Here is an 11,793-nt window from a genome sequence, read left to right as displayed (position 1 = left end):
TGCTTGCAAACCCCATTTGACATCTCTGTCCCAATTCCCTCAACTCAGGAGTAGCCCACACATTTCCAGCACAGCAAGAGAACACCGCAAGCAGGTCTAGATCTCAATCCTGCCTTCACAAAAGCAAAACAGCAAACATTTTTTGGAGTTACCTCATGGTATATCCAACTGCCATCCCAGCGTGGGAAGGTTTGATATTCCCACTAAGCTCCAGAACTTGCATGTACCTCTAAGGCATTTCAGGAGCCTGCATTTTGTTAACAGCAGAATATTGAAGATTTCAAACCTGATACCAATGCTCTCTGGGATGAAAGGGGACAGAACAGTGCCTCAAATAATACAAGAAGACTACAAGATTTAGAGAAGGCAGGTTCAGCTGGAGTCTCCTCTCAACACAGGAATGTCATGGAATGAAATTCTTTAAATCCTTTGACTCTTCAGGAGCAGAGTCCTGCTTATTCTAAATTAAATGTCACTATATAATATGTTTTCCCTGACTATGCTTCAGATATTCCCAGCACAGAGCTCAACTACGTGCTTCCAGCAGCAATCATTTCATATGATGTGGTCTGATGACATCTCAGCCTGGGAGCGCAGAGATGTGACGGCTCCACTAAGGACACTCACAAAGATAACTCTATTTTATCCTTTCCACGAGAGCCTCTGCTCCCCAAGCCCTGACCTGTCTAGTACAGCCTCCAAAGCCTCAAACTCAAACAGGGAAAGCCCACCCAAGGAGTATTTTACTTTTCACTTCAAGATGATTTAACCTTTTCCTCCCAGCAGCTGCAGATACTGTGCAAGGAATAGTAACCTGCAAGAAAGAGAATGTACGGCTCTGGGAAAAACAAGCACACATCTTAACGTGAAACATCTGCTTTTTACTCTTTTTTAACTGCAAAGAAAGAGTTTCCCTTTTGGCTTCCCATGAAACAAAAGCAGAGGGTACCCCATGACACAGTGCCCAGTGAGGGTCTGGGTGTCCCAAGCTCAGGGAGGGCCAAAATGGAACATCCACCTTGACTAAATATTGAGTCATAAAAATATTTAAAAGTGGGATTTTGAACTCTCATTATCGTATCAAAAGAGGCTTTGAGGAACACTCTGATCACAACCTGGCCTAAGTGCCTCTACACAGCACTCGCTCCCCTTCATCTCCTGTAACACACACAGTACCTGGCTCACACACTCCTATTACCATTATCACGGTGCACTTTGCTCAGATTTTGTATTATTATTATTTTCTTTTTTTCCAAGGATCCCTTTATGGGTTACATGAGTCACACAGTTTATATCCTTATAGCATCTGCACAAGAAATGTTCCCACTCCCAGTCCTTCTGGGAAGAGGGATAAACCCCTCCTAAGTAAAGTTTAAAGTCATGACAAATGGCATTTGTCGTCTGCAGCACAGCCGAGTTCACACTGCCAGGTGTCAATCCCAACCTGGACCATCATGCAGTAGTACTTTAAAAGAAAAATAAAAAAATTATCCCATCTAGTCTAAGGACTTCTCTTGCAAGATTCCTTTGATTCACATCTGAAGATGAGCTGCTTCAGTTCTTCACATGCTTTTGAAGGAAGGATAACTGTTGGAGCAAAGATGATTTGCTCCATGTTCCCCCCTTACACTGGTTTACTCAATCATTAACAGACTCTTGATTTAATGCTCTTTCAAACAGCCGGCTCAGCTGAGACTCCTCCTCAAGCCTAAGTACAAGCCACAAACTCAAATGCAGATCCTTTTTCACTACCTGAGAGATTCAGAAAGCTTGTCATATGCTCAGGTGACACTATGGCTCTCTAAAGAAAGGGGGTGACACTAAGTTAAGCTGACTAGTCTCCATTCCTCAGGGCCTCTGCTGCTCCTCAGGAGCTTTTGGAGACCTCAGGTTCTTCGCTGCTTCTGAATCTCCCTCCTGGTTCTCCTCCTCCTTGTGTGAACCCCGCAACAATCCACACATGTCCCAAGAATTGGGATGATGCCTGCAGTCTAGAACTGGCACCAGGATGAAACAGCATCTCTGAAAGAAAACCCAAGTGTGTTCTCCATAATGTGGAGCAACTGAAAAACTGCAGCAATTCCTGCTGGTTTCTCCCCTTAACAGACCCATTGGTGAGCAAGTCTAACTCACTATAGTAACAGGAGAAAACCAACAATACCTGGAGAGCTCTGTGCCAGGTTAGAGAGTCAGGGCAGCTCAGGAACAGGTTTGACGAGCACCAGCAGCAGTATATGAGAAAGGCAGGACCAAAACCTCCCCTTTTGGGCACAGCAGTTCCCTCTGTGGAGGTAACAAAAAAGCCTTCAAAGCATTACAAGCTTTGAACACTCCACAACAGGACATTTCAATCCCAGGCAAGGTATCAAAATACCAAGTTTCAGTTTAGGTACAAAACTACATGAACAACTCATCCGTGCTACAAAATACTGTTTTAATAGTCCAATTCCTGATTAAAACTAGATTTTTAGCAGGCACAGAGCAGTGAGCTGAGAAGGCAACCCAGGGTTGGTCAGCCATGACATGAGCACAAGTAAAACAGCACCGGGGACGCACTGCAATCATCATTACACAGACACTGCCTGTAATTAGTATGACACGGGGTAGGACATTAACATGTTCAGCTTCACTCAGGGTTGTCCCTGCCCCGTTCCGGGCTATCAGCCCATCGCCTCCCGCAAGGAACACCCGGCTCCCTGCTGGATCCCACACCAGGGAAGCTGAAGAGAGGCATTGTGATTACCTCCTCCCACTTTCTGTATAAAAAGGTGGAATTTCAAGAATTTTTCCCTTTTAAAGGGACTGAGAACTTCATGTTGAATTACTTTCTTCATCCCTTATTTCTAATTTTATTTCCCTCATTTCCGTTTCTACCTATCCCATCCTGGAATGCTTTTACTCCTGAGCCGCAGTACATTGCGCGTCACATCTCCTTTGAACCAGGCACAGCACAGAAGAGCTGGAGGTATGGACAATGTGCTGGGGAACAGCTGGACATTGCCCCTCCTGGAAGAATCCCTAAGCCACCTTCCGGAGCTCTTCAGAAATACCACCTCCCCATGCTGCCCCAGGATTCTGGGAAGGCAGGAGGTTTTCTTGACTAACACCAAAACACTTCTTGTCTTTTGGACACTTCTGTCCATAACGATGGTGGATGATCCAGGGAGCAGCAAGGTTCTGCAGTCTGCTCCAGCATCCAGCACCGCTGGATTACAGATGTTAGCACGGACCTACTGCCCAGTGCCACCACCATTCCTTTTATGGACCTGCTGACCCTGGGTTTGTCCAACCACTTTTCGAATGCAGCTAAAACAGCAGCTCCCACAAACTCTTACAACAAGATCCAGAAGTTTGTTGCCCACTTTTTAAAGAAATCCTTCTGATCCCAAGAGTCTCAGGCATTTCAGACTACCCAGGACAGGCAGCTGCTCCTCTGACTTCAACTCAACTTCTCCATTGTTTTCCAACGCTGGTGAAGATGCAACAACCAGAAACACACAAAGTAAGAGACGTAGTCACACGCTCACCCACTGCAATTCACTCAGCGTATTACTCAATGACCCTAATCCCTCATCAGATTAATACTGCAGTCCTCCAAAAAATAACACAATGTGTACTACCTGTAGCAAGCAAGAGACCAGCGTGCCAACAATAACCAAGTCGCTGCTGGGGAGGTGAATCCTGGCGGCCCCAAGCCGTGCCCATGCCAACGAAAAGGGGTTTGCCCACTCACCAGCAAAAGAGTTTCTCTCCCAAGCCAAAAAAACCACACCACTCACTGCGCTCCTAAACACAGCATGGCAGACACCTGAAAATCCTGTTCGACTTCCCAGCAACAACTCTCCCCATTCAGCTGGCAGCGCGCTACCAACTTCAGAGGAGTCTGCCATTTTTGGAGGGTGGCAGAAGAGCTCCAGAAGCCTGAGTACACACCGAAGGCATCTTTTTCACTTTGCTTGTAGGATGAATTATATGTTTAATTAGAAGCAGCTTCAATGAGAAGCTGCTAAAGCTGAACACGGAGGATAAGTCTCACTTCACACAAGAAGGCAAACCCACACGAGGAAGCAGATGCCAGAACCGGCCACCTCTCTGCATCATCTCACACACACTGCAAACTTCTCCCAGTAGTAGCTGGAGTAAAGTGTTATTTTGCACAGATAAGCTTAATGTTACCTCAAAGGCAAACATTACCCTTCCCACAGTTCAGAAATTGCATCTGTATGAAGCTACTTTGATTCAACTTCCGCTTTCAAGCCCTAATCTCCAGTGTAGCTGTCAATTAGAGACCTTCATTACCAAGTAATCTGCTCTATGCACCATGTTGTGTCTGTCTTCTTTGAAGCCTTAATACCCACCGGTGAGGATGGCTTTGTACCAGTAGATCACTTGTGGACCTTTTGCACTGCATTCAGATCCGGAGTTAATTCCTGCCAACAGCAGCACTGGAGGCGTCGGCCAATGACAAACACAAAAAGCTTTTTGGCGTCATCAAGCCTCAAAGCTCCATCCACCACAGAAAAGCAGAATTTATGTGTTGATAGAGATACAAATAGGAAAAGTCCTTGCAGCACAAGGTCATACTAAGCTTGCTAGAAGACTAAATTTAGCCACCTGTGCCTCAGGCAAGTCTGTTAGTTATGGGAAGCTCAGATACTGGTGTGGAGCACTGGTCCCTGGGTAAATCCCTTGGAAGATTCGACTCCATTTAATTGCAAATGATCTCGAAGCTATTCATGGGGAGCCCAATCTCAATCCATCAAAGAGGTGATGTCTTTGAATGCCACATAAACCCAGCACCAGGACACCGCGATCCTGTCAAGGCTGGTTTGCTCAGGTTGTGTAAAGTACTACTACGTTTAGTGTCAGAGTCAGCAGGAGGAGCTCAAGAAAATTTAACAGATGGGGTTTCAGCACAAATGTATTTTAGAACACCTCCTTAGCAAGCACATTTCCTACTCTAACACACCTCACACTACAGTTCTAACAGCTACACAAGAGCAGATCGACGAGAACTCAGGGATTATTCCAAGCTTTTGTAAATGTTAGCAGAGACTGATCAAACAGTTTGTGAAGACAAGCCCTGGTTTACCAAAAAGTGTCACAGCAAACAGTTTTGTCAAACATTTAATTTTCCAAGCCCAAAAGGCAGTGGTGACTCAGCTTTTTTCAGCTGTGTTAGAGGTCTTAGGATCAGTATGAGCCATGAGCCCACGACAGGACCACAGCGCTCAGCTGAGGTCCATTGTCCAGGATCGCTGCAAGAATCTACCCACGGGAAAAAACAAGTTAAAGAATCTGGTTTCAAGACACCGCTGGGGAATATCTGCACTATCTGCCTCAGCCCTGCAGGCCCTCAGAGATGCTGAAGGACCTATTTTAATGCCAGAAACCTAAATAGGAGCAACCACACAAAGCCAGGCTTACTAAGATGACTGCACCAAGTCCAACTGGGCACAAGGTTTCTCATACTGAATACTGAGTGCACACGGTCCAACAAGGCACTTGGAAGTCACAATCCATCCCCTCACGTGTCTGCAAACAGATGGTAACACAGAAGGAAACATCCACTGCTGCTCTTACACCAAACCTGTCCCTGCAGTGACCCCAGTCAGGAGGATGCCGAGACCCACAAGTCCACCAGGCAAAATGCATCTCTATGGCCACAGCAGCCAAGTTACCCCCAAACCCCTGTCTTTGATCACGTTGTCTCTTTAACACTGAAGCACCAGAAAGAACAGAACAAGTGGTTCCAAAACATCCCGCTCCCAATCATGGATCTTGACAAGTGAAGGCACTCTGGCACACGCAGTAATTCGTAGCATTTAGAAGTGATAAAAAACACTGAGTTCCAGTGCTGTACCCAGTAAATCCATACAAAGGGCTGTGAATTGCTTTGGAGCCTAATACCAGTTTTGGATGGTAACCACATAACAACAGGGATTTCAGCAGAGATATTCCCCCCACGGATGCGGAGCGCAGCCCAACGATGATTTACCAGCACTGGTGTTGCATCTACCACGAGTCAAACTGAAGCCTCAGCGCTGCCAACACTGCACAGATTCCTCAGAATGAGAAACTTGTCAAAACCCTTCCAAACAGAGGACAGCTGGGAAGCAGTATCAGATGCCAAAGTGGCTACAGGTCTGATCTCAGCTGCAGGATGATCATTTGGAGAACCCGAGGGTCTCCAAAGCATCCAACCCAGTACTGAAGCCAAGCCAGCTCAGGTAGTCCATGGCTCTCAAAATAGGAGTGCAACCACAGAACAAGCACTGTTCATAGTGGGGAAGAATCATAAAATCACACACTGATTTGGGTTGGAAGGGACCTTAAGGGTCATCTTGTCCCACCTCCTGCCATGGGCAGGTACACTTTCCACTAGATGAGGTTGCTCCAAGCCCTGTCCCACCTGGCCTTGGACACTTCCAAGAACCTCACTAACCGGAGGATGTGCACACAGCAGGTATTTTGGGAGCATTTATTTCCATCTAAGAAGTTACTTAAAGCATGTGTTGGCCCAGTCCCTACCTCCCAGCACAAACCAGAGTGTTGTGACCTGCTCCTGCAGCCCTGCCAAAAAGCAACAGCAGGAACAAGTCAGCATGAGCCTCCTAAAGGTGGGACCTTTGAAGTCTAACCTGGACTTGAAAAGAGACAACTACAAAGCCTGTGGCATCTGCTTAATTAAATAAGATGTTACATGTTCTTAAGTTTCATTTGCTCATTGAAACTTGGTCTTTTAAGATCTAGGAAATAAAAACAAGCTGTAGAAACTAAACTGGCCTGGTGCATTAGAAAGGAAGACAGTTACACAGTACCTAAGGACAGTCAGTTTAGCCAAAATGGGATTGCAACACAATGAAGCAGCTTGTACCAAACTTTCAAAGAGTTGAGCTCTTTCATGACACTTGCCAGAACTGCCACTGTCAGTGAATAATATTACAAACTATATTTTAGAGGACTTCCTCTCATTTTTTTTTAATAAACCTAAATAAGCATAAGAAAGATCTACAAGGAATTTTGAGTCACAAGAAATGAAAGTTTGAAGATCCAACAAGTCTGAGATGCCTGAAATTGCTCCCCTTTCAAAACCCAGCTAAGGAATTTTTCACCAATAACATTAACAGTTGAGCTTGATGATCTTAAAGGTCTTCCCAGCCTAAACAACTCAATGGTTCTGTGGTCATTCATACACCACTTCATCCTTTCTGCGAGCTCTCCATTAATATGAAGGACAAAAACCAACGGCATCTGAATCCATACTCTGACTTGTAACTCAGAAATGAATGTGCAAAGCCAAGGAACACTGAGTTTGTCTTATTTCTACACACAAGATGTTACCTGTGCCAGGGCCTCACCACCCTCACAGGGAACAATTTCTCCCCAATATCCCATCTAACCCTGTCCTCTGGCAGTGGGAAGCCACTCCCCCTTTGCCTGTCCCTCCACGCCCTTGTCCAAAGTCCCTGTTCAGTTCTCCTGGAGCCTTTTTAGACACCGGAAGGGGCTCTAAGGTCTCTCTGGAGCCTTCTCTTCTCCAGGCTGAACACCTCCAGCTCTCCCAGCCTGGCTCCAGAGCAGAGGGGCTCCAGCCCTCGGAACAGCTCTGTGGCCTCCTCTGGACTCGCTCCAGCAGCTCCACATCCTTCTGCTGCGGGACCCCAGAGCTGGAGGCAGCTCTGCAGGTGGGGTCTCACCTTAGTGAGCAGAATCCCCCCGTCCCCTGCTGCCCATGCTGTGGGATGAGCCCAGGACACAGGGAAGTTAAATCATGAACTGAGCTCTGCAGCAAATCGCTGAGATGGAAGTGACTAGATTTTCCAAAATAAAATAAACAGCTCCATGGAACACTTCAGACAGGCTGGTTTCACAGAGTTCAAGTAGGTTTCTCCTACAATTTCATTTAACTACTTTCAGCACTGACGCACAGCGATTCCTTGTGGGCTGGGAAAAAGGAGTAGCTCTATAGGAAGCAGGTATTCCAGAGTTTTCTTAGCCTCATCACAAACTGCAGGAACTCACCAGGCTTTATCACTAGACATTAAAACACATATATAGGACAGGAGCTACTCAGGATATTTAATAAATGATGTGACTCCCTCTAATGCCCCCCCCCAGCATGGCCAACTCCTCTTGGAGAGCTACAGAAACTCGACAGCTTCAGGAAAAAAATTGGGACTGCAGAGAAACCTCCACTTCTTTGTAAACAGCCACAATTTTCCCAGCCTAAAGGAATGTCATAATATAATCATAAGGGGAAAAAAAAAAAGGAGCAGGAGAGCATAAGCAGAGAGGAAAACAGTTTTCCCATCTCCCCAGTGAATATCCCCAATTCCTGCGTTAAACGATCGGAGTAGCAAATCCAAGCTATTCAATTGTCTTCTTCAACACAGAAACTGTCAGGCTGATCTTCAGGGTGGAATTGCTGTCAACTCTTCAGGCTATTAAGCTGTTATCCGGAAGAGATTTGCTCACAGACGAGCAAACCAAGCCAGAAGATTCAGACAGGTAAGAGACACGGATCCATTGCAGGAGACGGGCTGCTCTAAATGGATCCGACAGGAAGGAGAAACATATGAAAAGCCAGGAGAAAATGGTGGCAATCTCACCCTGACTGAGCTTCGTTGCTGCTTTTACCAATTTCTATGAAAAAAGGAGTCCTTTAAAAGGTAGGGAGTGTCTAATGAACCAGAAACCAAATGGGTAATTTAGACAGGAGTTCAAATATCTCCTCCCTCTATTAAAAAAGAAAGGTCGGGGGGGTTTAATATGGATCATAGAGATGAAGTAGGTAAAACAATTCTGAGATTTTACCCTTCCATAGGATCACAGAAGGGTTTGGATTGGAAGGGACAGTGAAAGATCATCTTGTTCCATCCCTTGTCACGGGCAGCCACACCTTCCACCAGGTTGCTCCAAGCCCTGTCCAACCTGGCCTTCAACACTTCCAGGGATGGGGCAGCCACAGCTTCTCTGGACAACCTGGGCCAGGGCCTCACCACCCTCACAGGGAACAACTTCTCCCCAGTATCCCATCTAACCCTGCCTCTGGCTGCGGGAAGCCATTCCCCCTTTGCCTGTCCCTCCACGCCCTTGTCCCAAGTCCCCCTCCTGCTCTCTTAGAGCCCCTTTAGGCACTGGAAGGGGCTCTAAGGTCTCCCTGGAGCCTTCTCTTCTCCAGGCTGAACATCCCAACTCAACCTCTCTCCATGGCAGAGGGGCTCCAGCCCTTGGACCATTTTTGTGGACCCCCTCCATCAGGTCCATGTCTTTCTTGCACTGAGGACCCCAGAGCTGGACGCAGTGCTCCAGGTCGGGTCTCATAAGAGTGGAACAGAGGGGGAGAATCCCATTCTTTGAGGTGCAATCCATGCATTCCACACTGCCCTTTCTGCCTCTGAAGACTGAAGCCTGCAGCTGTCTCAGGTCAAGGTGACCACTGCCAAAGTTTCATCAAAAGCAGGAACTCTGCAGGACTCCAAAGGGTGTGTCTGCAGCGAGTCCCTGTTTGTGCAGCAATGACTAAATAACATTGGGAAGGAGCCACTGCCCGTGGTCTGCATGGGAATGGTCAGCAAAGGACGGGGAAGTTTCTGGATGCAAAATTTAGGCTGAGAACAGGAAGGCAATGACCAAGACCTGTGTGACAGCATCTCAAAGAACTGCTCTCACACTCATGCTTGAATTCATTAGGAACTGGGAAGGTTTTGGGATGACTGGAAGCTTGTAAAAGAACAAGGACTGAATGGATCAATGGATCAGTCAAGACAGATGCAGAAGTGGAGCAGAGAAAGCCAGCAGTTCCAGGGGAGGATGTATCTGGAGAATGATGCAGCTTTGGGGGGAAATAAGGTGATTCATAAGAACCTCATCTTCTCAAGAACTCCTACAGATGGGCCAACAATTAGCCATGCAAAAATCCATAGCTAGAAAAAAATCAATTCAGTACAAGTCAAATATCTGGTTTTAAAATGCTAACACAGATGTAGCAAGTTCATTCAAAACACTGTGGAGAGTAGACAAGCCAATGGAACATTTAAAGAACACAGGGACTAAGCAAACATTTAGAGGACCTAAGCTGACACCAACATTTGAGTAACTTAGGGTTTTTGAGTCAGCAAGAAATCCCCTGTAAATCAGAATTCCAAGCTTAAACCAGAAAAATAGTGTCTCAGTCACCCAGGCAGTGACAGCAGCTGTCACACTGTCACCAGCAGGCTGCACGAGCAGGAGACACAGCGTTGAACAGGCTCCACATCACCTATGTCACCGGTGCCAGTGTCAGGTCAGCGTGAAATACCAGGACCAAGTTCTTAAAGAGCATAAAGTGACTTCTCCCCAGCAATGGATGAGAGAAGCAGCAAAAGTTGAAAGGGACTTTAAAGCACATCTCATCCCACCCTCCTGCAATGGGCAGGGACACCTTCCACTAGCCCAGGTTGCTCCAAGCCCTGTCCCACCTGGCCTGAAACGCTTCCAGGGATGGGGCAGCCACAGCTTCCCTGGGTAACCAGTGCCAGGGCCTCACTACCCTCAGAGCCAAGAATTTCTTCCCCATCTCTAATCTAAACTACTTCCTGCCTTCACCTTGGATAGCAGCTGGAATATTGGTGTGAGCCCCATGGTGCGATTTGTCCGTACCACAGAAGTAATCAAAGCCAACACATCCTGTACAGCAAAGCTAAGTGTCCAAGAAGGAAACAAAATCTAAATTTATACGGTTTTATTAAGAAAGCAAACAAAAAAATAGGTTAGAAATCACATGATTTACTATTGGGTTAAAGAATCAATAGACGATGTCTCCCAAAAGTTAAAACTGTGTTTTACACCCGCTGTGCTGAGCTTGGCCACCTCCACTCTCCCTGCTTGACCCCAGAAGCGAAGTACACCAGGCTTTGGGTGGCAAAGGACCACTCAGAAGACAAAGTGACAGCAACACCCTCCCTTTACACTCCAAGTCATGCAGGAGGAGGATGGGGAAGTGCCCCTTGGTTAAAGCTGGTACCTGAAGGACACTCGGCCCAGCTTTCACAGAACAATTCAGGGCATCTGGGCAGTCCCACACCAGGCAAACCAGAGCTGGCCTGAAGTCGGCCTAAATGGCCGCAGGGCTTATTGTATTGTAAAAATGAAGTCATGTCTCAGGAGTCAGTTAGGGGCTGTTGTCTTCTTTTCCTTCTTCCTTTTGCAGCGGATGGGCACATGAAAAAGGGAAAGGCAGCTGATATGCTTCACTGGAAAAAAAAAACAAGAATCCTACATGGCAGGATCCTTCAAAGCTCTTTGGAGAACAAAAGTCTAAAGGATAAAAGGAAAAATCCTTCATGTACATAAATAACTGGTAAAAAAGGGTAAGGAAGGGGGAAGAACACATCACTGGTTGGTTTTGCAGCAGAAGGGACTCACCAAAGGATTCTGCTCAACGACACTGAGCTGTGCACTTACTAAGATGACAACATTTGCTACTCTGAATAATTCAGGATGATCAGTAAATAAGAGCCATGACTCCAAGGAATTGCAGTAAAATCTCGTGATGCGAGTGGGTGATACAATTCACAGCACAGCACATCAGGAACTACCAACCTAACTTTGACTTCAAAAAATATGACAGACTGAACTCAAGCCAACCCTGGGGAGCAGGACTAGAGCTGAGTATTCCACAAAACCCATGGTTTTTAGATCACTAACAAACAACCAGAAAACGTCTGTAATTACAGAGACAATAATACAGGATAAAATACTTCTAAAACACCTCTCAAGAGGGACCTGCATCCTAAATATCACCTACTG

Source organism: Neopelma chrysocephalum, unplaced genomic scaffold, assembly GCF_003984885.1.
Source record: "Neopelma chrysocephalum unplaced genomic scaffold, ASM398488v2 Primary Assembly neopelma1_124, whole genome shotgun sequence".
NCBI lineage: Eukaryota > Metazoa > Chordata > Aves > Passeriformes > Pipridae > Neopelma > Neopelma chrysocephalum.
This window is presented reverse-complemented; position numbering follows the sequence as displayed.